General features: G+C 41.1%; 1 pseudogene; it reads right to left on the reverse strand.

The window, feature by feature from the left end:
• The window catches only part of LOC148010064 (uncharacterized), a 99256-nt pseudogene that overhangs the window by 72700 nt on the left and 2615 nt on the right, over positions 1 to 23941 (reverse strand).

Consider the following 23941-nt stretch of genomic DNA (forward strand, 5'->3'; position numbering starts at 1 on the left):
CTTTTTTTTTTGCTTTTGTGCCACTAATGAATTAAAGCTATTGGGCACCCAAGAAGTCAGGCGGTATCCAAATACAATGTCCAATACAAATATTTAAATCGTGCGCCCATGCGCATATAAAAATAATAAACAAATATCAAGCGCTTTAGTAATTAAGCGTGACAAAATATGGGTGCCATGCCTAAGATATGCGCCCATCAAAAATTGATGATAATTTGAATATACGCTATCCTCCAATGCTTCCCAATGCCACCGCTGTTTGCTCTACACATCAACTGAAGCATTCACAATTGTTAGAAATATAATACAGTTAAACCGACAAAAGTGAATACCTAGCAGTCTTCAGCTACAAAAATAAATTGGTGAGAAATCAATCCTAACCTTAATTTATTACGAGTGCGCACTCTAAACTCATAAATGTTTATTAATTTAAATATGTATTTTGTGGAATCACCCGCTATGGAATCACCCACTTACACATTAAATTAACAAAACGCCTGAAAAGGATAAGCATCCCCATCGACTTTTCGCACAAAGAATCCACTTTGTGTATGAGCCTCGGTAATAAAATTTTACAGAATCCACCGCAAAACCTCACCGAATCCACCGTGGAATATGCCTCCAGGCATCATACCCCCGGGGTGGGATAGCAGTTGTCCTCAATTGCTATTAGCTCAATGTGTAGCTAATAGTATGGGAAAAGCACTTAGGTCTCTAGTGTCCATCCATTGGGCCTCTTCAACAAGATGATTTTTAAACTTGACCAAATATCTAGAATATCTATGGCCAATTCTAGTGGTCATAAAGTTAGTATCTATAATAGTTTCAGGCTCAAGGATTTCAGTTTCGTCATCAAGTAAAGGTGGGTTGTCATAGACAGGGTATACAGGTAGTTGTCCTCTAAAAGGTCGTAATAAACTGATGTGGAAGGTGTTGTGGATTTTCCAATGTTGTGGTAATTCTAGTTTAAATGCATTGTCATTGATTTTGTGTATGATCTTGAATAGTCCATAAAATCTAGGTGCTAATTTGACAATGGGGTGTTTATCTAGACTTTGTAATCTGTGTTTTTCAATTCGTAACCAAACATAATCATCAACTTTAAAATTCATAGCCTGTCTTTTCTTGTTTGCTTGTTTTGTGTATGATTGCTGGGCTTTGGCAATCATATCTTAAACTTCATAAAAAATAGTAGCATGCATATTAGTAATATCATCAGCAGTTTGAATTTTGTTTGATAATGATGTAATAAGTGTAGGCAATCAATATCCATAAATAATTTCAAATGGTACTTTCTTTGTAGCCATATGTGGTGTGTTATTATATGTAAACTAAAGAAAATGTAGATATGTATCCCATGTATGTGGTTTTGAAATGATGTAAGCACGTAAAAGATCTAAAATAGTGCTACTAGTAGCTTCTGTTTGACCATTTGTTTCAAGATGAAATGTAGATGAAAAATCAATCTTTGTTCCTAAGTTAGCAAACAAAGTAATCCAAAAATTATTGCAGAATCTAGAATCATGATCAGAAATAATGACTTTTGGTAAACCATGGTTAGTGAAAACAGTTTTCAAAAACAATTGAGCAGCTTGAGATGCAGTTAAGGTTTTCTTACATGGAATAAAATATACTTGTTTGCTAAACCTATCTACAACAGTCCAAATCATACCATGATTAGCTTTAGTGTTAAGTAGACCAACGATAAAATCCATTGAAATCTATTCCCATGGTTATGATGGAATGGATAATGGCATTAATAAACCATATTGTTTACCATTGTGTTTTTTAACTCATTGACAAATTAAGCATTCAGAAACAAAAGTAGATACATCAGTGTCCATATGTGGCCAATAAAAATCTTCAATCAATGTATGCAAATTAGATATAATTCCTCTGTGACCTTGATATGGGAGACAATGAATTTCATGCAAAACCAATGATCGAAATGGAACAATCATACATAATCTTTTTTCATAAAACATAAACCCATTAGTATAAGACAGTGAATCAATAGGAATCCAATTATTTGCAACTAGTTTATTCCAATCAGCTTGAAAAGTAGGATCCTGATGATAAGTATCTTTCATAGGAATAAGAGAATCAAATGATATCACGGAAATATTTTGAATTATCGATCTTCTACTCAAAGTATTAGCAACAATATTCTCTTTTCCAGGTTGATATTGTATAAGGGGATGAAAAATTTGAATAAAAGCGGCCCATTTAATGTGTCGGGTAGATATTTGTGGTTGACTAAGGAGATGTCTAATGCTTTGTTGGTCAGTTTTGATCATGAATTCAGATCCCATTAAATAATGTTTCCATTGATGTAAGGCTTGTACTACGGCTAGCAATTCTTTGTCATAGGTAGAATATTTAAGTTCAGATGGTTTGAGTTTGCAACTAGAGTAAGCTATGGGATGAGAATCTTGCATAAGGATTGCTCCTATTCCAGATCCACTAGCATCAGTAACTACTAAAAAGAATGGTCTATTGAAGTCAGGTAATTGTAATACAGAAGCATGAGTTAAATCATGTTTCAACAAATCAAAGGACTTTTGTTGATTGTCAAACCAGTTATACACAATACCCTTCTTTAAGAGTTTTGTCAAAGGTAATGCAAGTAATGAGAAATTCCTCACAAATTTTCTGTAAAAGCTAGCAAGACCTAGAAAAGAACATAATTCATGCACATTTTTGGGTATGGGCCAATTTAAGATTGCCTCTATCCTTTTAGGGTCCACTTTAATACCTTCTGATGAAATAATATGTCCTAGATATTCAATTTCTGTTTGGAAGAATTTACTCTTTTCTGGATTAGCATATAATTGATTGTCTTTTAATAACCTAAAAAGTAAAGACAAATGTTCATAATGCTCATTCTCATTTTTACTGAAAACTAATATGTCATCAAAGAAAACAATGACACAATGCTGATGTTTCAGAAATATGCGATTCATCATATGATTGAATGTGGCTGGTGCATTAGTTAAATCGAAAGGCATAACCAAAAATTCATAGTGTCCAAATTGTGTTCTAAATGCAGTTTTGAATATATCAGATTTGTCCAATCTTACTTGATGATATCCAGATTTAAGATCTATCTTACTGAATATGGCAGATCCTTGTAGCTTATCCATAAGATCATCTACCCTAGGAATCAGGTATCTATTCTTAACAGTAATTTTATTTAGGGTACGATAATCAATGCACATGCGATAAGTATTATTTTTCTTCTTCACTAATAAGACAGGTGCACCAAATGGAGAACTACTAGGTCGAATTAACACTATAGGATATAGGCCTTATACCGACATTTAAAGCAACAAAAATACAAATAACAAAATTTGCCCCCGTCGTCGCAAAAAGTGTTATTATTGATGACGCCATAGAACAATCGATATCACTGTGGCTATTAGCATCAGTATTGGCGTCAATACCGACGCTAATAGGGATGGTTTGCGACGTATATAACGATGCCAATAACGATGCGAGCAATAAAATTTGCGATACTAATAGCGACGGTAATAGGGATTTTTTTTTTTGTGGTAGGGAAGTATGAGAGCCATAAAAAATAGTTTCAGTTACAAAGCCCTCCAAATATTTCGTGTGGCCACCACTCCCAAGATGATGGACCACTCCGACCTCGAGTCGTGCTCTCGCCACCTCGCGCTACTGACTCCAACATCTTGGAGAATCTTTAGCCTCCTCTCTCAATCGATGCCAGTCGTTTGCATCTAACCATTCGGGCTTTGCAGCCCCACTCTTGATTGCCTTGCGTGCATCAGATCGTCTATGTGACATGTATGCACTCATGCAATCCATCATCCAGCCCATAGAGAATCTATCTACTGAGGCTGGCACAGGAAACTCCTCATGCAAGGATGCTACTATGTAGTCTTTGCTCCCCTCCAGTATGTTCTTCCAATGATCCAAGACGTTGTGCCGAAAAACTTGTTGGCACAACTCTCTCATGCGAGCCATCACCCTCCTCCCCTCATCATTCATGATGATGGCTCTTGACCTACTATCGACTAGATATCCATAACCCCTTGGAGTCTGCCTAAGATGGGTCCTCTCCCATCTGCATCCATGCTCCTAGGCATATCTAGGAGACCCCTCTGCATTCGGTATACCAACCAGGGTAATATCTCTCGGAGTGGCACCCACAGGGGTGCCACGTGCTGACAGCTGAGAAAAAGCCAGATAACTGGAGTAGATGTCCCCACAGGTATGACAAATCCCTGAGGTGACGCAGCTCTAGCTAAATGATGAGACGGAGACACCGTGTCTGTGTCTCCACAGCATCCACCTGAGCTTGAGCCATGCTCCCTGGAAGGGCCACGAGAGTGAGGAGTCGCACCTGTATCTTGTGTTGACCATAGGCTCACTACCTTTGTATATCTCCAACATCCCCGTAATCACGATGCACTCCCTCCCTCTGGCCCAAGTCGTGAGCGTCGAGCTCGTCTGCTCAAAGCCGAAGCATCCGATCGTGCTGGAGCAGATCTAGCAGAGTGCCTTGACGAAGACCGAGATAACTCTTGGTCTGCCATCTCTCTGAATATCGCGATCTAATCTAGAGACATGCATGTGAAGATGTCCTGTAACTCCTCATCGCTCATCCCTCGACTCATCCTAAAAATTTCACCTGTGTAGACAATAAATGATGTTAGAATAATCAATTTAAATCATACAAAGCACAGTAATATAAATCATTTTAAAAAAAATCTTACTTAAAATGCATATCTTATGTACCCTTATAAGCAATTGGTCAACAAATTGAGTAAGTGGATGCTCCAAGTATGAAGTATCCTATGGTCCCATGTTAATTTCTTGACACAACTTCGCATACACTGGAAGGTCGATAGACATGTCACCACAAAAGAATGAGTCCACCTCATTCTCAAAGAATTCTTGGACTCATATATTTCCATCATTGTTAGCCGATGCTGGATCCAAGCTTTCGATGGCCTCCACCCCTTGCAATATCGACCCCTTTATTTGCATATTATCTTCATCTATGCTCGGAATATCGCTTTGATCATATACTCTCGCACTTCGGGGAGTTGAAGGTATAACATACCACCATCAAGGTTGTTGGGGGTTTGGATAGAAGATTAACTATTCACAAACATGTACAAGAGAATTCAAACCATTGTGACATAAACCATGTCGTAATACAATTAGCAAGTAAATGAGTCCATGTACCTGTTCACAATGGGCCAGCAACACAAAGGTGTCGCGCAAATCTGTCCATTTTTTTTCGGAATCTATTTCGAGAAATCCAGATGGATCTCGTCGAATTGTTACTCCAGCTCCTCCAAGTACCACTTTGAATCACTGCACATTGAATAGTATCATGGAGAAGCTATGGTAATCCACCGTAACAATACTTTGCAAGTTCCCAAAATACTCCATCTCATCCACAACCATGTTTGGATCCGTTGCTCATCGTCGGCTCTCTTACTTGAACCTTGTCATGATACCACAGTCCATTGTGGAGCGCATTTTGTCAATACGCTCCACGCGAAAATGCCGTCCACACGACCACGTTGCACTATATATTTTGTACTGTACATTGAAACACTCAAATTAGATGTCACATATAAAATTTAGATACGATAGATTCTAAACCCCTCATCACCTTTGGACTACATCCCCTCGAGAATTCCCACTCCTCCATTGAGACCTCTGTTCATTCGCGAGACGCTGCGGTCAAAGCTCCATGCAATCATCACGTTGACATAAACCGCGGCATCTCCTCAATGCCTTCAGGATATCGAATTGGTTGATGATGTGTACTTAGGGTTTAAAGATAAATGAGCCAAACTATTGTTACATTCATTGGAGGACCTTGAGACAAGTAAAAAACTCATTGGTCTCTATTCTACATCTGGCCTTGATAAAGCTTAAACAACCTTGAAGATATCACCTTTAACCATAACACAACTCGATGTTAATACAAGAGAGTTTGAGTGCCGTTTTTTCAAGACAAGAACCTTTGACTAAAGGCTAACAAGCTAGGACAGCTACCATCCGAGAACTATCAAATATAGATCCAAATTGCATAATTTCTTGCTTCTATCACATAGAAGTGGGGTTGAAAAGAACGTATTCCCTATCCCTCGGAGGATATTAGAAATTTTTGCTAACGCAAGAAGGACAAACGCCAAACGTCAAAGATAGGGACTCCACCTTAGCAGATGTCCCAAGCACTCGCTTACACCATTGTTTGAGGCTTATAAATTGAGGAACACTGCTTGTAAAAATATTGTATAACCACAAACTCATAAAAGAAATGGTAATAATGAATCAGGTTGAACTTTTGGAAGGCGTGCCAAACCACTCCCAACTGGCTGCCAACCTAGTCAAGGGGGTTCTAAATAGCCTAGATGGGAATATGGACCAAACCTACCACGAGAGGTCTCTCCGCCAGTTGGATTGAATGTAGGAGGATGCTTACATTCTAGGGGGGGCTCTGGTTGTACATTCCCTGCCTCTAGGTCCTAGTCAAACTATATGCATGACTTGAGACAGATTCTGGAGGGCCCCTGTTACTAGTGTAAGGACCGAATCTTGAAGGAAATAAGGGGCATCCTCACGGATTGTGAAATTTGTCCCTTTCCAACAAAACTTGTATCTCAGTTAAAATGCTAATATTAAGTTTACTTCCAAGGAATCTGTCTGAAATTATTTTTGTGTCAGTGCCATAATATTACGTAAGAAAACCCTATCCCCCCCGAAAGGCTTAATTAAGAAAACTGTTTTTAAATGTCACACATGAATGTGGTGGCTAATTAGATAACTAAAGTATGCTCACTGAGAGAAACGGGTGGGCAAAAACCCCCAACGAGGTCTATCCTATATGGAAGGGTGGTCCCACAGAACTGGGAGGCTTCTCACAAGATTCTACCATCTTTTAGCCTTTAGGCAGTATAGTTTAGTACCCGATTCAAGCCGTTTTAGGGGACTGGAATGGGATTATGCCCTATGTGTAGAGAGATGGAGCGACACATCCCTCTCGTTTCTTCTTCTTCTTAAACCAAGTGGGGTATGGATCTGCTTTGGATTGGGTAACTCTGTGTAAAGTAGATTGTCCAAGAGACCTTTGACCGCTAGGGACTGAAGCTTTAGGTTGATCCTAGTGGGTTCGGCCGCAAACATTCTGTTGTTAGGCATACTCGGCAAGCCCTAGGTGACAAACTCCGTGACATTCCATGGGAGTGCCGAGTGGCGATGCTTAGATTCGTTTCTCGATGGACTGCCAAAACATGCTTGGACAACCAATAGATGGGCACGTTGCATAATGAAATCACCTCCATGAGAAGTTTTCTTCGAATATGCACCATGAGCGCAATAATGAGACTTTTTATACCTTGTGTGCTTCACATTTCTAAAGACTCATATTTTTCCAAATACTATGATCCATGAGTATATAATATGTATTATAAAGGTATGGAGTATTGACATTAGATTTGGAGTGTCAATGTGATTAAATATGAAAGAATGTGCAAGTAGTAGAGTTGAAGGTGTACCATGTAGTGGGTAATGTTGGTTTTTTCCCATACATTGACACCTACCTTTTTAAAATCATTGGCACTATATAAAATTAAGCTTGAGTGGAATGATCGATTGATGGTTTTAGCATTATACATACTAACTAGGAAAAAGAATGCCAAACGTCTTTTGCCCACAGGTATTCTTAAGACTAGGATCTCATTCAAATTTGTACTACATTTGCAAAAATCATTCCACAAATTTCACTTTAACTTTGATGGCTTACCAATCATATTACTTAGGAATCTCTTTGCCTACATTTTACTCATTGATATTTTTTGTGCTATGTTATAAGTTTTGTTTGCTATTTTTTATTTTTCATGAATTGAATATGTGCAAATTTAAAATAAATAGGAAACAAATCCAAAATAGTAATACTTAGAAAGTATTGAGATTTTTATTCTCAAAGGAGACGTTTCGATAATACAAATCCAATAAAAATTACTAAAAGTGTTGATTCCTCATGCATAACCATTGCATTGCAAAATTGTATTTTCTTGACCGAGTGTGAGTTATATCCAAGCCATTTAGGTATAAGAATCATAAGGGATTTAAGGTGAGGAAGAGTGAAATAAGTATAATGATTTGTGAAATAAGTGTATGATGAAAGCAATGTTCTGAGCTTAGATGAGGACAATATGCAAATGGAGGGGTCGATCTTGCAAGGGGTGGAGGTCAAAGATAGCTTGGAGCGTGTAGAGGAGGCAGAATCCGATAATGATGATGGAAAGACAAGAGGCTAAGAATTCTTTGAGAGTAAGGTGGACTCATCCTTTTGTGGTAACCTATCTATCACTTGCAGCATCCGCCTACTCAATTCGTTAATGATGTGCTTATAAGGATACTCTAGATTATGCATTTTAAGTAACATCATTTTTTTAAAGAGTTATATTACAGTGCTTTGATTGAATCTTTATATTGATTATGCTAGCATCACTTTTTGTCTGTATAAGTGACCTTTGATGATATTTGCAGAGCATGATGAGCTGAGGTATGAGCGACGAGAAGTTACAAGAGATATTCACACGTATGTCTCCAGATAAGATGGCTCAATTCAGAGATATGGCAGGCCAGGAGGTGTCTCAGACACCTTCAGGCTATTCCATTAGATCTACTTTAGCACGCTCTGATGCTTTGATTTTCAGTAGATTAGGTCGACACTCCAAATTAGGCCCAGCCAAAGGGACTGGTTTTGCAAGATGCTGTAGAGATGTGGATGCGATGAGTGTGTGGTCAGCTTGAGATACAAGTGCTACTCCTTGCTCTCGTGCTTCAAAAAAAGAAGCTTATTAAAAGCTTCTCAAATTGTTTTATTCCGCCTGCGGCGGCAGTATGAACTGGCCACCGTCGACGCTGACGAAAAGCTCCTGAGGTCCTTTAAATCCAAGCTAAGTCATAAAGACTTAAAACTCCAAGTCCTCCAAGTTCCTCAAGTCACTAAGGTCATCAAAGTTATCTTCAACAACTATCATAAAGGCGGTTCATACTCAGTAGCACACAAATCAGTCTACTAACCTCTGGAAGCCCCTGTTCACACCTGTGAACTGACAGAAGTAGATTACATCAATTAATTATCTATACGCAGTCTATACACAAAATTACTTTCTTGGAAGATGGTTGTGACAACGAATTCCGCAATCATAAAAGAGAAATACTACAAAAGTCGAAATTATATATATATATATATATATATAAGCCTTGTAAACCTGCCTTTGAGCTACGCTCATCCCGCTAACAAGTTTTCGAGTGTGTGAGGTCTTTTGGAATTTTGCAAGATGACTGATCACGATCTTATGGCTGAAGGTGATTTACCCAAACCAACAATGGAGCAAAAGTTGGATTTGATTATGATGCAGCTTCAAGAGGAACGAAGAGCACGACAAGCTTTGCAAGCTCAATTGGTCAATCTGCAAAACGATCTACCACCGACCAAGATGGATCGCAACCTGAAGATCTTATATGACGTACCATCAATGCAACACTTGAAGACCAATCTATTCGGAAAGAAATAAAGATAAGTAAAAGAAACTTCAAATTTTTTACTTTCAATGGATCATGCGATGGAAAGACTGTTCTTGCTTTTATCAGTCAATTTGATGATTACTTCTATGAAGAAACATATGCTGAGAAAGACAAAATTAAATGTGTCACTAACCATTTAGTTGACCGAGCATCCTTATGGTGGACCGTGGTCCGCAAAAGCGTTGATTGTCCCACTACTTGGGAGACTTTCCAAATGAAATTTTTGAAGAATTTCCTTCCTCCTCAATTCCACAAAAAAGCAATCAAGCAATGGAATCTTCTACAACAAAGGGATCGCGAACCTATTTTCTAATACACTGAACGTTTCTGGAATGCCCTATTGCAACTACGTATGCTCGAAGATGTACTTGAAGCAACTCATAAACGCAAGTTTATGTCTGGCCTACTTGGACATTTCTATGCGGAAGTCAATATGTTCAAGCCAACAACCCTTGAAGATGTAATTTCCTTGGCCCATGACACTGAAGACAATATTCGCAAACGAGACAAGCGACCACAGCAATTCCCAACTAATGGTAACGTTGGTTCCAAACAATTCAATTGAAATTTTTGAAGATTCAATCAAAGTCATTTTCTTCAATTTTCATTCCGTAAATCTTGGATACGACCACCTACTTTACCATCAAACACAAATCCAAACCCTAAGCCATCTCTACCGTCAAATCCCAACATTCCTAAACTTCCTGCCATTACCAATAATGTATCCAAAGCAAAACCCATAGTTTGTTACAAATGTTATCAGCCTGGACATCTAGTAGCCAATTGTCAATCCAAAAAGCCATCCGTCCATATCAATTATTTGGGAAAAATAGAAGATGAAGAATGTGAAGAGATGGCGGACTTTACGAAAGACGATGACGACATTGGTACTACTTCGGATACTTTGCCAGGTATGCCAACTCCCCATTCCTTGTTAACAATGAAATGTTTTGTGCATGGTAAAGAAAATACTATTTTACATGATGATGGGAGCACACATGACTTTATTTCTGCAAAATTAGTCAAAGAATTGAATTTACAAACTATTTCTACACATTATCGCATCAATGCTGCATTCTTAGGTACGAGATATAATGGAACATAAGAGGTGTATAATTTAGAAATTAAAATTCGTGAATATACTGAACGAAGAAATTTCTTTGTTGTACCTTTGCAGTCTAGTGACATTATCCTAATAATGCCTTGGCGTCATCAATACAATCCTAGAAATGCCTTGGCGTCATCAATACAATGCAGATATAGATTATTCTACGCATTCAATTAAAATCTCTTTTCAAGGAAAACAAATCACACTGCATGGTATGCACGCTTCCAATAATTTTCCATTGCTTACTAATACTCAAGCTAAATGTGTATTTTCATTAAACGTTTCGAGAGGGAGAGCGAGAGAGAGAGCAACCGTCTTGCATAGGGTGAGAGAGGGAGAGAAAGAAGGCTTGCCATTGCCGCCGCCGCCATTTGCGAAGGAGAGGAGGAGCCTTCATTGCGAAGAGGAGCCGCCAAACCCTCGCCATATCTCATCGGTGAGTCCATTCTCTCCTTATTTTGCTTGTTTAGGGCTTAATTCTCTTCATCTTTTGCTTGTTTAGGAGAGGAAAGGAGAGAGAAAGAGAGGGAGAGGGAGAGGGAGGGAGAGAAAGAGAAAGAGAGAGGGAGAGAAAGAGAAAGAGAAAGAGAGGGAGAGGGAGAGGGGAGGAAATGAGAGAGGGAGAGAAAGAAAAAGAGACACTACAAGGATTTGAGCTAGTAGCGACGCCGATTAGCGACGACAGATAGCGGCGTCGCTATTGGCGTCGCAAATAGCGACGGGCCGCAGGGAAAAAACGCGGCCGAAACCGAGCGCGGTTTTCATTTCTTGTTTGTTTCATTGAGAGTTTTGAGAGCGAGAGCGAGGGAGAGAGCGACCGTTGTGAGAGAAGGAGAGGAAGAAGACTTGCCGCCGCCGCCGCCGCCGCCATTGTTCGCGAAGGAGAGGAGGAACCTTCATCGCAAAGAGGAGATGCCCCATGCTCACCATATCTCATCGGTGAGTCTTCCTCTCTCTTTCTTTTGCTTGTTCAAGGTTTAAATCACTCTCTTTTGCTTGTTTAGGAGAGGAAATGAAAGAGAAAGAGAGGGAGAGGGAGAGAGAGGGAGAGAAAGAGAAAGAGAGGGAGAGGGAGAGGGAGAGGGAGAGAAAGAGAAAGAGAGGGAGAGGGAGGGAGAGGGAGAGTGCATTCTCTCTCTCCCTCTCCCTTTTTCTTGTTTAACGTTTAAATCACTTTCTTTTTTGCTTGTTTAGGAGAGGAAACGAGAGAGTAAGAGAGAAAGAGAGGGAAAGGGAGAGGGAGAGGGAGAGGGAGAGAGAGAGAGAGAAAGAGAAAGAGAAAGAGAGGGAGAGGAAGAGGGAGGCTGAGGAAATGAGAGAGGGAGAGAAAGAGAAAGAGAGGGAGAGGGAGGGAGAGTGCATTCTCTCTCTCCCTCTCCCTTTTGCTTGTTTAATGTTTAAATCACTTTATTTTTTACTTGTTTAGGAGAGGAAATGAGAGAGAAAGAGAGGGAGAGAAACAGGGAGGGGAAGGAAATGAGAGAGGGAAAGAAAGAGAAAGAGAGGGAGAGTGCATTGTCTCTCTCCCTCTCCCTTTTGCTTGTTTAATGCTTAAATCACTTTATTTTTTGCTTTTTTAGAAAATGAGAGAGAAAGAGAGATAGAGAGGGAGAGAAAGAGAGGGAGAGGGAGAGGGAGGGGAAGGAAATGAGAGAGGGAGAGAAAGAGAAAGAGAGGGAGAGGGAGAGGGTGAGAGAGAGAGAGTGCATTCTCTCTCTCACTCTCCCTCTTGCTTGTTTAATGTTTGAATCACTTTCTTTTTTGCTTGTTTAGGAGAGGAAATGAGAGAGAAAGAGAGAAAGAGAGGGAGAGGGAGAGAGAGGGAGAGAAAGAGAGGGAGAGGGAGGGGAAGGAAATTTAAGATAATAGACTTATCGATAATGGTATGCAATGTGCTTTGCCATGGGCCACGTACATTGGTGACTCTTTAAGATGGCTTAAAATTGGTCATGTCCTTCATAATGTCCAAGTAGGGGATCTAATTGTGATATGCATAATTCATTGTCTTTGTATTAACTTTATAGGCATAACAAATTAGAAATCATGCCAACTAGTCAACAGAAGGACTAAAAGAAAATGATACCCTAGCTAATGGTCATTATGGTACTTCATCAAAATGAACCCAAAAGTATTGTTATAGAAGAAGAATCCCTTAAATTGAGTATCGTATATTTTCTCTCAAGTCTTATGACTATGAGTAGAATTGATTGAAATAAATTTTATTACTATAGTTGATAAATTTCATAGATGGCATTAATTTTAATACGCGATCCTAGGACAAAAAAACCACATTTCTAAGATGCTTTTTGTTGAGACTGATTTATTATTAGACTAAGAGATCCTCAATGATGCTCAAAATGGATTACTTATACTCAAAGCCCTCTAGTGTAATTTTTTACAATAACGAATAATTATCTACCGGGACAAACAAATCCTTGAGCATGATACAAGGCCGAGATATAACATCGGAAAATCTCTCAACTACTATGTACAATGCAAGATTTATGGTCAACTTGCGACTTGACGTACATCTCCATAAAGCTATTGATCGACCGATATGCAGAGAGGCACGGTCTCAATGCATTGATCGACCGATTGTATAGATGCGGCGGCCCTGTAAGTCACTCATCTTTCTTGTACGTAGTTACCATGAGATATTTGAATGCATTATTGTATGGTGGATTGATATGTTGTTTCTTTTTCTGCAGAATCCGTTCGATGCTCCTTTGCGGCGGGACGAGCTTTCGGGGGATGAGGATTTCTAGCTCGCCCTTGGATCCTTGGAGCTCACACACCTTTAGTTTTTAGTCGCCTAATCTATGTAGACATTTTCTATGTATTAGTGATATCCTTTCATGATTGTACCAATTGCATTTTATGCGATCATGTATTTATTTCATGTATCAGTTTTATGATTTCAGTATATTCTTTTTGTTTGCAAACGCTTTGTATGCAGTAGTGCAGAAACTATTTTGTATGGCTCTCATATAGTACACAGTGCTATATATGGCACGGCCACAAAATTTTTTTTTCCCTGTTACCGTCGCTATTTGCATCGCAAATTTATTGCTCGTGTCGCTATTGGCCTCGCTATGAGAGTCGCAAATTTACTAGTTGCGTCACTATATGCGTCGCTATTTGCGACGCATATAGCGATGTTTCTATGGCATCGTCAATAACGATGCTTTTTGCGACGACGGGGGCAAATTGTGTTGTTTGTATTTTCGTCGCTTTAAACATCGGTACAAGGTCTATATCTTATAGTGAGAGGGAGAGGTAGAGGGAGGGAGAGTGCATTCTCTCTCTCCCTCTCCCTTTTGCTTTTATAAATTGTGTATATATATTGAGAGAGGGAGAGAAAATGAGAGAGAAAGAGAGGGAGGGGGAGGGGGAGGGGGAGGGGGAGGGGGAGGGAAGGAGAGGAAATGAGAGAGAAAGAGAGGGAGAAGGAGAGGGAGGGGGAGGAAATGGAAGAGGAAGGGGGATGAAATGAGAGAACGAGAGGGAGGGAGAGTGTATTCTCTCTCTTTTTTATTTATTTTTTGTATAATTTGTATATAATGAGAGAGGGAGAAGAAATTAGGGGGAGGGAGATTGAGAGAAAGAGAGTAAAATTAAAGAGAGGGAGAGGGAGGAAATGGCAAAGGGAGAGGGAGGAAGAGAGAGAGGGAATGAGAGAGGGAGAGAGAAAGAGAAAGAGAAAGAGAGGGAGAGAAAGAGAAAGAGAAAGAGAGGGAGAGGGAGAGGGAGAGGGATGGGGATGGGGAGGAAATGAGAGAGGGAGAGGGAGCGAGAGTGCATTCTCTCTCTCTTTTACTTTTGCTTATATTATTTATGTATATATATTGAGAGAGGGAGAGGAAATGAGAGAGAAAGAGAGGAAGAGGGAGAGGGAGAGAGAGGAAATGGGAGAGGGAGGGGGAGGGAGGGAGAGAGAGAAAGAGAGGGAGAGGGAAAGGGAGCAAGAGGGAGAGGGAGAGCGAGAGGGAGGAAATGGAAGAGGGAGGGGGATGAAATGAGAGAACGAGAGGAAGGGAGAGTGTATTCTCTCTATTATTTATTTATTTTTTGTATAATTTGTATGTAATGAGAGAGGGACAAGAAATGAGGAAGAGGGAGAGGGAGAAAGAGAGGGAAATTAAAGAGAGGAAGAGGGAGGGGGAGAGGAAATGAGAGAGGGAGGGGAAGGAAGAGAGAGAAAATGGGAGAGGGAGAGGGAGAGGGAATGAGACGGGGAGAGGGAGAGAGGGGAGAGATGAAAACATAATAGGGAAATGAGAGAGGGAGAGGGAGGGAGAAGAAATGAGAGAAGGAGAGTAAGAGAGCAAAAGGAAATGAGAGAGGGAGAGGAGAGAGAGAAAAAATAGAGAATGAGAGGAGAGAGAAAAAGAGATAAGATGTTAAATATAATAGGAAAATAGAGAAAGAGAGGGTGTGGGTGAGGGTGAGGGCGAGGGAGGGAGAGGAAATGAGAGAGGGAGAGGAAGAGAGAAAAGGAAATAAGAGAGGGAGAGGAGAGAGAAAAATAAATGAGAGGGAGAGGAGAGAGAAAAAGAGAGAAAGATCATTAAACCTAATGGAAAAATAGAGAAAGAGAGAGTCAGGGTGAGGGAGGGAGAGGAAATGAGAGAGGGAGAGAAAGAAAGAAAGGGAAATGAGAGAGGGAGAGGAGAGAGAAAAATGACCTCTTTTTTTCCCTGTTTTCAATATTAATTGCTATAAAAATTTCAGCCACGGTATCAACATCAACCAACCCTGAAAACAGCAATGGACTACCTTCATTTGTAGCCATCAAACCATATGTCTTCATCTCTTGTTTAGCCCATCATACATATTTCTTATCAGCCCTACACATGGCTAAAATATTCTTAAAAGTGCCAAGACTACATGCTCTCCATTCTTGCAATCCAGACACAAACATAGTTTCCACTTTTCTTGGAGGCATAAATATGTTCCTACAGGCACTACCATAGCCTCCACTTATAGCACTACTATCTAAAAACCCTTAAACTCTCACGCATTAGGTGGCATGGGATTATCCTACAACCTATTCCGATTGTGGGGATGGTTCATACAAAGAGTGAGAAACTGTATGCCTTTGTATTGTATTTACTCTAAACCGGAGCATATGAATTACCATGATCCAAGGTTTTTGTTTCCAGTCTTGATTCAAAAATATAGGGCTCCCCCAAAATCAACAGATAACTACACGAATCCTACAAAAAGAAAAGATATTCATCCCTAACATCTCGAATAGTCATGGGTACATTCGAACAAGCTGCATAAAGATCTCCTGATGAATTGTTTGTTGGCCGCATGCACCATTTTGAATCTACATCAATCAGTCAACCTTCATTCTTATACAAGGTGTGTGCCATAACATTGATTTCCGAACCATGATCCAAGAGAGCTATGTAAGGCATCTCTCTTTCTCCCACTTTTACAATAGTCTCTATTGTAGCACGAGCCCAATGCGTTTGTGAATAATGACTACTTGGAATAAAATGAGCATCTTCTTCTTCATGTGCTTGTTGATGGACATCCCCATTATACATAGCCTTCTCTCTATGCTTATTGTTGCCTATAAGACCAAATTTAGCCACGATCTTGCTGTCTACACTCCCATTTAATCCATTTTCAGTATGAACCTGTTCCAAAATAGCATGATATGCATCATCAATTTCGCTCTGAAGATGTTTCTTTATGTCTTTGTCAACCTGCATTAATGCTTGCAAAACTTCACCATAACTATATTTTTTGTTTTAGCATATTAATGATTGCATCATGAAATTTATTCTTTGCGATTCCAAGAACTTTGCCAAGTGTGAATTCCACTCTATTGCCAAGTATGCGATCTTCCAAGACTTTTTTAAGGTTTGTGGGAGTGTCAAGATCTGATTGTAACCTGTAATCGGGCTACTTACCCCTTTTCTTCCCTTCTTGTTTCTTGTCTTGAGATGCATCCTCCATAACATGCTTAGGTATGGGTTTTTTAGCCTCTTTCTGCTACTCCATTTTACTTTGTGTTATGCATTTGGATGGACCCAAAGAAGAAGGACCGGCAACGTCCTCATCTCTTTTCTTCCACAAGAGCTTATTGATTATGAACCGCAACCAAATAAGCATAGGCTGAAAATGAATCCACTAGTGCACTCCATCTTGTTCTCCCTCGTATACTCTAACCTGCATGAGTCAATTCAAACTTTGTTGTTTTGCATTTTTCCATGCAATTTAGTGCTTGTATCCAAACGCAAGTTTTTGCTTCAGTCATGCCTTCTTTACAAGCTTTATCAGTCCTTTCAATTCTCAACCCATATGTGGTTGCATCTATGGAAACAAATGCTATCCTTACAGCCATCTCTTCCAACCTCTTCTGCATGCCACCATTTTCAAAATTTGGCTCTATTGGAAGACCAATTTTTGTTCCATGTTGTAATATTTCCGCGTAACCGTACCATAAATATTAACTTTCCGCACGCCGTGTAAACCCTGTACAAAGGGTATCTCTTGCACTGAAATTATTGGCAGTATAATGTGCAACCCGCACACGTGAAATAGGGTCCTCTGCAATGGTAAATCAAAACCGGGAGTTCAAAACCGCAAGCCGCATGAAAACACCCTCTTGGGAGGGACAATTTTAATTAAATTAATGCAAATTTTTTACTATTATCCCTTCCCCCAGCCGATGCATGGCTGGAGGAGAGGGAGTGTGGAGGGGGGGATGGCCAAGTGAAGATTGCATGAGGGAACTCTCCACGTGGATGGAGACCCTCTTCCCCACCCCCCATTCCTATATAAACACCCCCCATCAAGGGGGTGTGCTAAGGAGAGGAGACTGTGGAGGGAGGAAAGAAGGAAGGCCGTCGGGACGTGAGGGAGTGGGAGAAGCCGTGTGAAGGAAGGAAGGCCGCCACCGTGCTGGTCGCCGCCAGCACCGCCGCCAGTCCAGCCGCCAGCCATTGCTGCCGCCCCAGTCCGTCCTGGCCGCCAGGCCGCTGTCGCTGCCGCCATCCGTCCGCCACAGCTGCCAGGCAGCTTCCACCCGCCGCCACGCTGTTCACGATCTTTCCCCCCACGTGGTTCAGTGAAGCAAGAAGCTTCTTAGAAGCTTCTTTGGAAGCTTCTAAGAGGGGCCTCCTTAAAGGCCCTTCCCACCATTTTCCAAAGGCCTTCCCAAAGACCCTTTTCCGCCACTTTTCCAAGAAGATCCATTAATACCCCTTCCCAGATTTTGGAAGAGGGGACCGTGAAGCCATAAAGACCCCGCATGACCCATCGAAAAGGTCCGCAAGAAGATTTTAAGCCGCTAGCCGTCCGAGGTTAAATTCCGCGCCGATTCGAGTTTTCTTGAAGACTCCTAAGCTTTCGTCCCAAGCACCATCCCGAAGAGGAATTCTCCCGCATACAAGGATAAAGGCAGAGGTCGGAAGGCCGTATTCCGAGAGCCGTCACTCCGTGGACCACAAAGGCAAATTGGAAGTCGAATTTACGACTACGATGGCCCCAAAACGATCACAAGGTGCGACCGCGGGAGGCTCATCTCCGAACGTGCAAGTGGACATCTCCCCGACTCCACAAGTCCAGGTTCTTCCGAGTTAATTCCGCATAAGGAAATGATTAGGCACGCTTAGCCCATAAAAAGTAATTGCATTTTTACGCTTAATATGCATACGGAAATTGGAAAGAAATACATCTCTTGAACATTAGGTAAGATTGAAATTGTCATGAATTTGAACGATTAGAAGGTTAGATGCATGTAGTTTTGGTACCGTTTCAAGGCAATGAGTCTAAACCTAGGCAAAGAAATGGAATTTATAAGTGCATTATCTTCGTCCTAGATATGCTAGAAATAAGCGTATACTGCACATTAGGTAACATACTTCTCGTAATGATTTCATAGAAAAAAGGTTAGCATCATAAGGTATCATTCGGAAAGAATTAATAGAGTACTACAGTGTACGTATGGACTTGCAAATAGCTTGTAAGACCTAGTAGATCCTAGGGAGTTAGCATACAGATTAACAAACATTTTACCTTACCAAGGAAAGATAAAGTTATCATGGACCATGTGTTGCGTGAAAACAATAAACCGCATGCTTATGCGTATTGGTGGAATTGTATCTATTGTTCTCCGTTAGATTTAGTTTACTACTTTAGAAAGATCATCCTTGTCGCAAGACAAGAATAATTGAATTGACTAAATAATCTAAACCACAAGGATTCGTGGGACATGATTGAGTCAATATAATAGGAATCCTAAGTGTTAACTAGGGTTTAGTACAATTCGACCTAGCTTTAGACGGAAACCGTGAATCTAAAGATCCTACACACGTTCACAAATTGGCGAAACAATTAGATGTTCATGCTTGAAATGATCTAAGGTTTTATCCTAAGGATCATGACGAAACTCCGACGGAGTTGCATATTCTAGAACCAGGGCCAACCTAATTAGGGATGATTTGGAGAATACCCAATAAAAACCTGTTACTCGATGGAGGTAAACTCCGTGATCGGGAAATGCTAAGTAATGGATAGAAGGATTCCGTGGAATAGATGCAATACTTGTGCACAAAGCTGCAACAGTGTATAGTCTTGAGAATTGTCCACAAGAGAGTTTTTTGTCATCTCTCGAAAATGAGGTTGGCAAGTGATTGGAAGAATTTAACTTACAAGAAGATGACTAATCACCCTGTTACTCCTTTTCTTGGGGATAATTTGCCAAGGGAAAGGAAAGTTAGGTATTTGAAAAGGACCGGACAATAAACTGAAGCGACATGGTCGCTGGAACCTACCACAACTAAACCTAAAGTATGGATAGGGTATGACCCTGACCCTAAGAATGATAGGAATCTTGCCAAGTTGCAATTGATTTCGGATCGAATGCGGGTTGCATTCGGAGGAAAAGGAGTTACTCCTTGACAGTTTGCCAGCCAAAACGACCATTGGAATTTGATTGTGCTTGTAACAGTTAGAAAAGCACTGTTTGCATTGTTTGCTCAATGAACTAAAGGAGGAAAACATATCTAAATACTTCAGGTTGAAGCCTGAAGGGAGAGGCAGCTTCAGTTACCCCCGACTGCCTGCCTAACCCTAACCAAGGGGGTTGTGAACCGCGCCGGGAACGTGGACCGAACCCGCCGTGAGAGGTCTCTCCATTGAGTTCTGCTTGGAGCAGGAGGACGCTTGGGTGCCAGAGGGGGCTCTGGCCGTAAATCCCTCGCCTTCCGGGCCCTGCACAAGAGACTAACGTGACTCGAGATTGGATCTCGAGGCCCGCATACTAGTCTACGGGCGGAAACTTGGATTAGTAATCACTGAAGGATTACTAGATAGCCTTCGGGCGGATTATGAATACGCCTACGGGCGGGAACTCCTTGTATTTCAAAGATAAAAGGATAAAATGATAACAAAGAAGTTGTTTGACATTGTTTTCTTTATGTCCTGTGATAAGATTACGTGAAGGAACCAGTGCATAACAGGGTTAATCAAAGAAGCTGTTTGTATATGTCAAACTAATGTGGTAGGTAATTACATAACTAAAACAAACCGAGGAAAGTGCGGAGGATGGACCATGGGTCCGTCCTACGGATGGGTGGTCCCGGTTAGCCGGGAACTTTTCTCAAAACCTTCGACGAACAGAAGGACGATCGTCATCACCGAAACAAGCAAGGAGAACAATGACTTGGAAGTACCGATTACCTGATTCAGGCTGTTTTAGGGGAACGGAATGGGACTATGCCTTTTGGCAGAGAGGTCGAGCCTTGCATCCCTCTCGTTTCCCATTCTCCTTGAACCAAGTGCAGCATGAATCCGCTTCAGACCGGGCGTTCTGCGTAAAGTAGTTCGATCAGGTCTGACGCTAGTCGCTGTTAGTAAATGACCAACAATTCCAGCCGATCCTAAGTGGGAAACGGCCAGGACGCTTCCGTTACGTGGCAGACGCGGAAAGTCCTAGATGACAAAACCCGCAACATTCCATGGGAGTGCCGGGTGGAGTTTTCTAGACAACCTTTCCGATGGACTGCTAAGACGTGTCCTAGAGGGTTCCAGTGGACACGTTACAGTTGGTATCAGAGCCGACTTATAATGGAATTGTTTTCATAAGATTTCATTAGAAGTGGAGTAAAGAAATTGTTCCTGTCCAAACATTTTCTCATCTTCAATACTGTCTTGCAGAGTTACGAGGCGTGGAACAAGTTTTTGGTGTTCCGGATCATGTTCATGACTACGATGCATTCTCCGCATTATAGGCAGAGAATTGAAATGATGAACATCTTGGAACAGATTTATAACCCATCACCTCTATATATAGAGCGAAGATGGACTGGGTCTTCAGGAATCTACTACATAGCTGCCCACCGGTTTGCTTATCTACAGACCAACTTGAAGAGGATCAAGTGGTTGGAAGATTTGAAAGTCGTGAAGCTGTTCATTTTTGTGGAAGCTCACGTGAATTCGACTTTGCATATTCGAGGTCGTGGAGTTGAACTAAACTCATATGTTTATGAGGAAGTAACCCGTGTAATTCCAGCCGATAGAGTTAAGGTATTGGGACGCCATGGGAAGTATGGTTTCCAGCGGAAAGGATATCCCGAACTTCCGATGAATTATCGATTCCTAAAGATACATGACCCAAAACCCTACTACTACACAGTTCCTGTAGACAAATCCAATACTATATTGTTTTCCCCAAACTAAATGTAATGATTGGATTATCATCGCTCGAGTTGTTGTATAAGGCTACGCCATATAAATATAAATAAGGACTTCTTTTATCACTATCCGATTGTGCATCAAAGTTGTTGCAAAAAGTTAAGTTGCTTCATGAGTTACGAAATAGTTGAACTAAAGATAAGTTAATGTCAATTAACATATAATAATATTAAGAAAACTTTTACTCAGGCGCAACCCCAGGTACAAGTTCCAAATTCACCCCCTACGGCAAGTACGACTGTGATCCAGGAGAAGAAGTTCCTCCTCAAACAGATTAAGCCACCCGAGTTTGACGGGAGAGGCAGATTCGTCCAGTCAGACGCTGAGATTTGGATTGAGTCTATGGAGGACTACTTCGAAGCCGCTGGCACTGCACCTACCAATCAGGCCATGCTAGCCAAATTAAAACTCACCGGTGAAGCCAGACTTTGGTGGAAGCAATGGTGCAGGGATTAAGGAATTTCAGAGGGGTCTGTTACCTGGGAGAAGTTAAAGCAAGCCGTGCAAGGGAGATATTTGCCACCCGCATATCGTACATAGAAAATGAATGAGTTCTATGAGCTAAAACAGTTAGGACTCACGCTTGACGCATATTACTCTAAGTTTGTCTCACTCTTAAAGTATGCGCCACAAATGGATACGACACAGCAGGTGTCCAAATTTTGCGCAGGCTTAAATCCACCTGTAAATACTCGTCTCGAATCTATGAGACCATCAGATCTTCAGGATGCACTCATTCGAGCAGCACCCATAATTCAGGAAGTGCAAGCTAAACCAAGGAGTATTAAGAGTTGGACTTATAGCAACCCAAGCAGGGGAGCATTCAGACCCTAGGTTAAGAGAGTTCAAGGCCACAATCAGGGACAAAGAAAGAAAGCAAGGACAAATAACGTCAACAACTTTGTTCCTACTCACGGTAATGGCCGAAACATCCGATGTTTCCACTGCAATGAACTCGGTCACTTCAAAAAGCAATGCCCCAAGCTCAGTGAGGGACACCGTCAAGGTATTGGCCGCGGGCAGGGAGCCGCCGCCCGTGGAAGGGGAAGAGCTGCCTGCATTACCAATAGGCAAAGATGTGAAGCAGAGGAAGAGGAAGATCCGACTATGGAAGCAGATTTCGAAAGAGCGACGGTCCATGCCGCTCTACACAAGAAGGGCCCGAATCGCCAGTTCTCGGTAATTCAAACGCCGTCGGACTATCAAGGTAAAAGTTTCAAAACGTTGATTGATTGTGGCAGCACACATTCCTTTATCTCACCAGCGTGTGCTAGGAGATTAGGAATAGCCACAGTAGAAGCACCTACCCTACTTGTGGAATTGGCAAACGGTCGTGAGGTAACTTGTGCTAGGCAAACTGCTAAGGAGGAGTTCTATCTGGGAGGAAAGAAAGCCTCAGTCAAATTCAGAGTCATGAATTTAGGCATCCATGAGTGTCTACTCGGGATGGATTGGCTTAAGCCTAATGACGCCCACATTCACTGTGGAAAGGGTCAAGTTTCCTTTCGAAACTCTGACAGAGAGTTTGTTACGACTCAAGGTGAGGCAAGAGTGCCGAAAATTCAATTAGCCAAGGTATCGCGGATCATAAAAGGAGTTAGGAAAGGATTACCCGTTTACTTGATCAAAATTAACAAGTTGGATCAAAAGCAAAAGGCTCATGAGGGACCCTCTTGGCTAAAAGAATATGCTGACGTATTCCCTGAGGAATTAACTGAACTCCCACCTCCAAGAGAAGTTGATCATGAGATAAGGCTAATACCTGGAGTTGCGCCAATTGCAAAGAGACCTTATAGAATGTCCATTCTAGAGGCTATTGAGTTGAAGGAACAACTCAAGCAACTGTTAAACCAAGGCTACATCAGGCCTAGAAATTCACCATGGGGAGCTCTAGTCCTATTCCAGAAAAAGAAAGATGGTACACTTCGACTATGTATTGATTACCGTGGGTTGAATCAATCAACAGTCAAGAACAAGTACCCTATTCCTAGAATAGATGAGCTTCTTGATCGCCTTCAAGGTGCAAAGATCTTCTCCAAAATTAATCTCAGGTCAGGCTACTATCAAATCAGGATCAAGGATGAGGATATTCCAAAAACGGCCTTCATTACAAGATATGGGCACTTTGAATTCTTGGTTATGTCATTCGGCCTTACAAATGCACCTGCCACTTTCAATAGGTTAATGCAGGATATTTTTAGGCCATATCTTGATGATTTCGTGCTTGTCTTCTTCGACGACATTTTAGTCTATTCTAAACATGAAGAAGATCATGAACCCCAACTACGGATTGTGTTGGAGACAATGAGGTCTCATAAGTTGTATGCAAAAATGAAGAAGTGTGCATTCTTCAAACGGCAGATTGAATATCTAGGATTCATAGTATCATCAGAAGGAATATCAGTAGATCCAGCCAAAGTCAGAGATGTGCTTGAATGGCCAATACTAGTATCTGTCAAAGAGATACGTAGTTTTCTTGGCTTGACAGGATGGTATAGGATCTTTATCAAAAACTATGCTTTGATTGCAGCACCT

This window comes from Lygodium microphyllum, chromosome 30 (assembly GCF_053477565.2).
Source record: "Lygodium microphyllum isolate KBCC chromosome 30, Lygodium_microphyllum_v1.1.10, whole genome shotgun sequence".
Taxonomy (NCBI): Eukaryota; Viridiplantae; Streptophyta; class Polypodiopsida; order Schizaeales; family Lygodiaceae; genus Lygodium; species Lygodium microphyllum.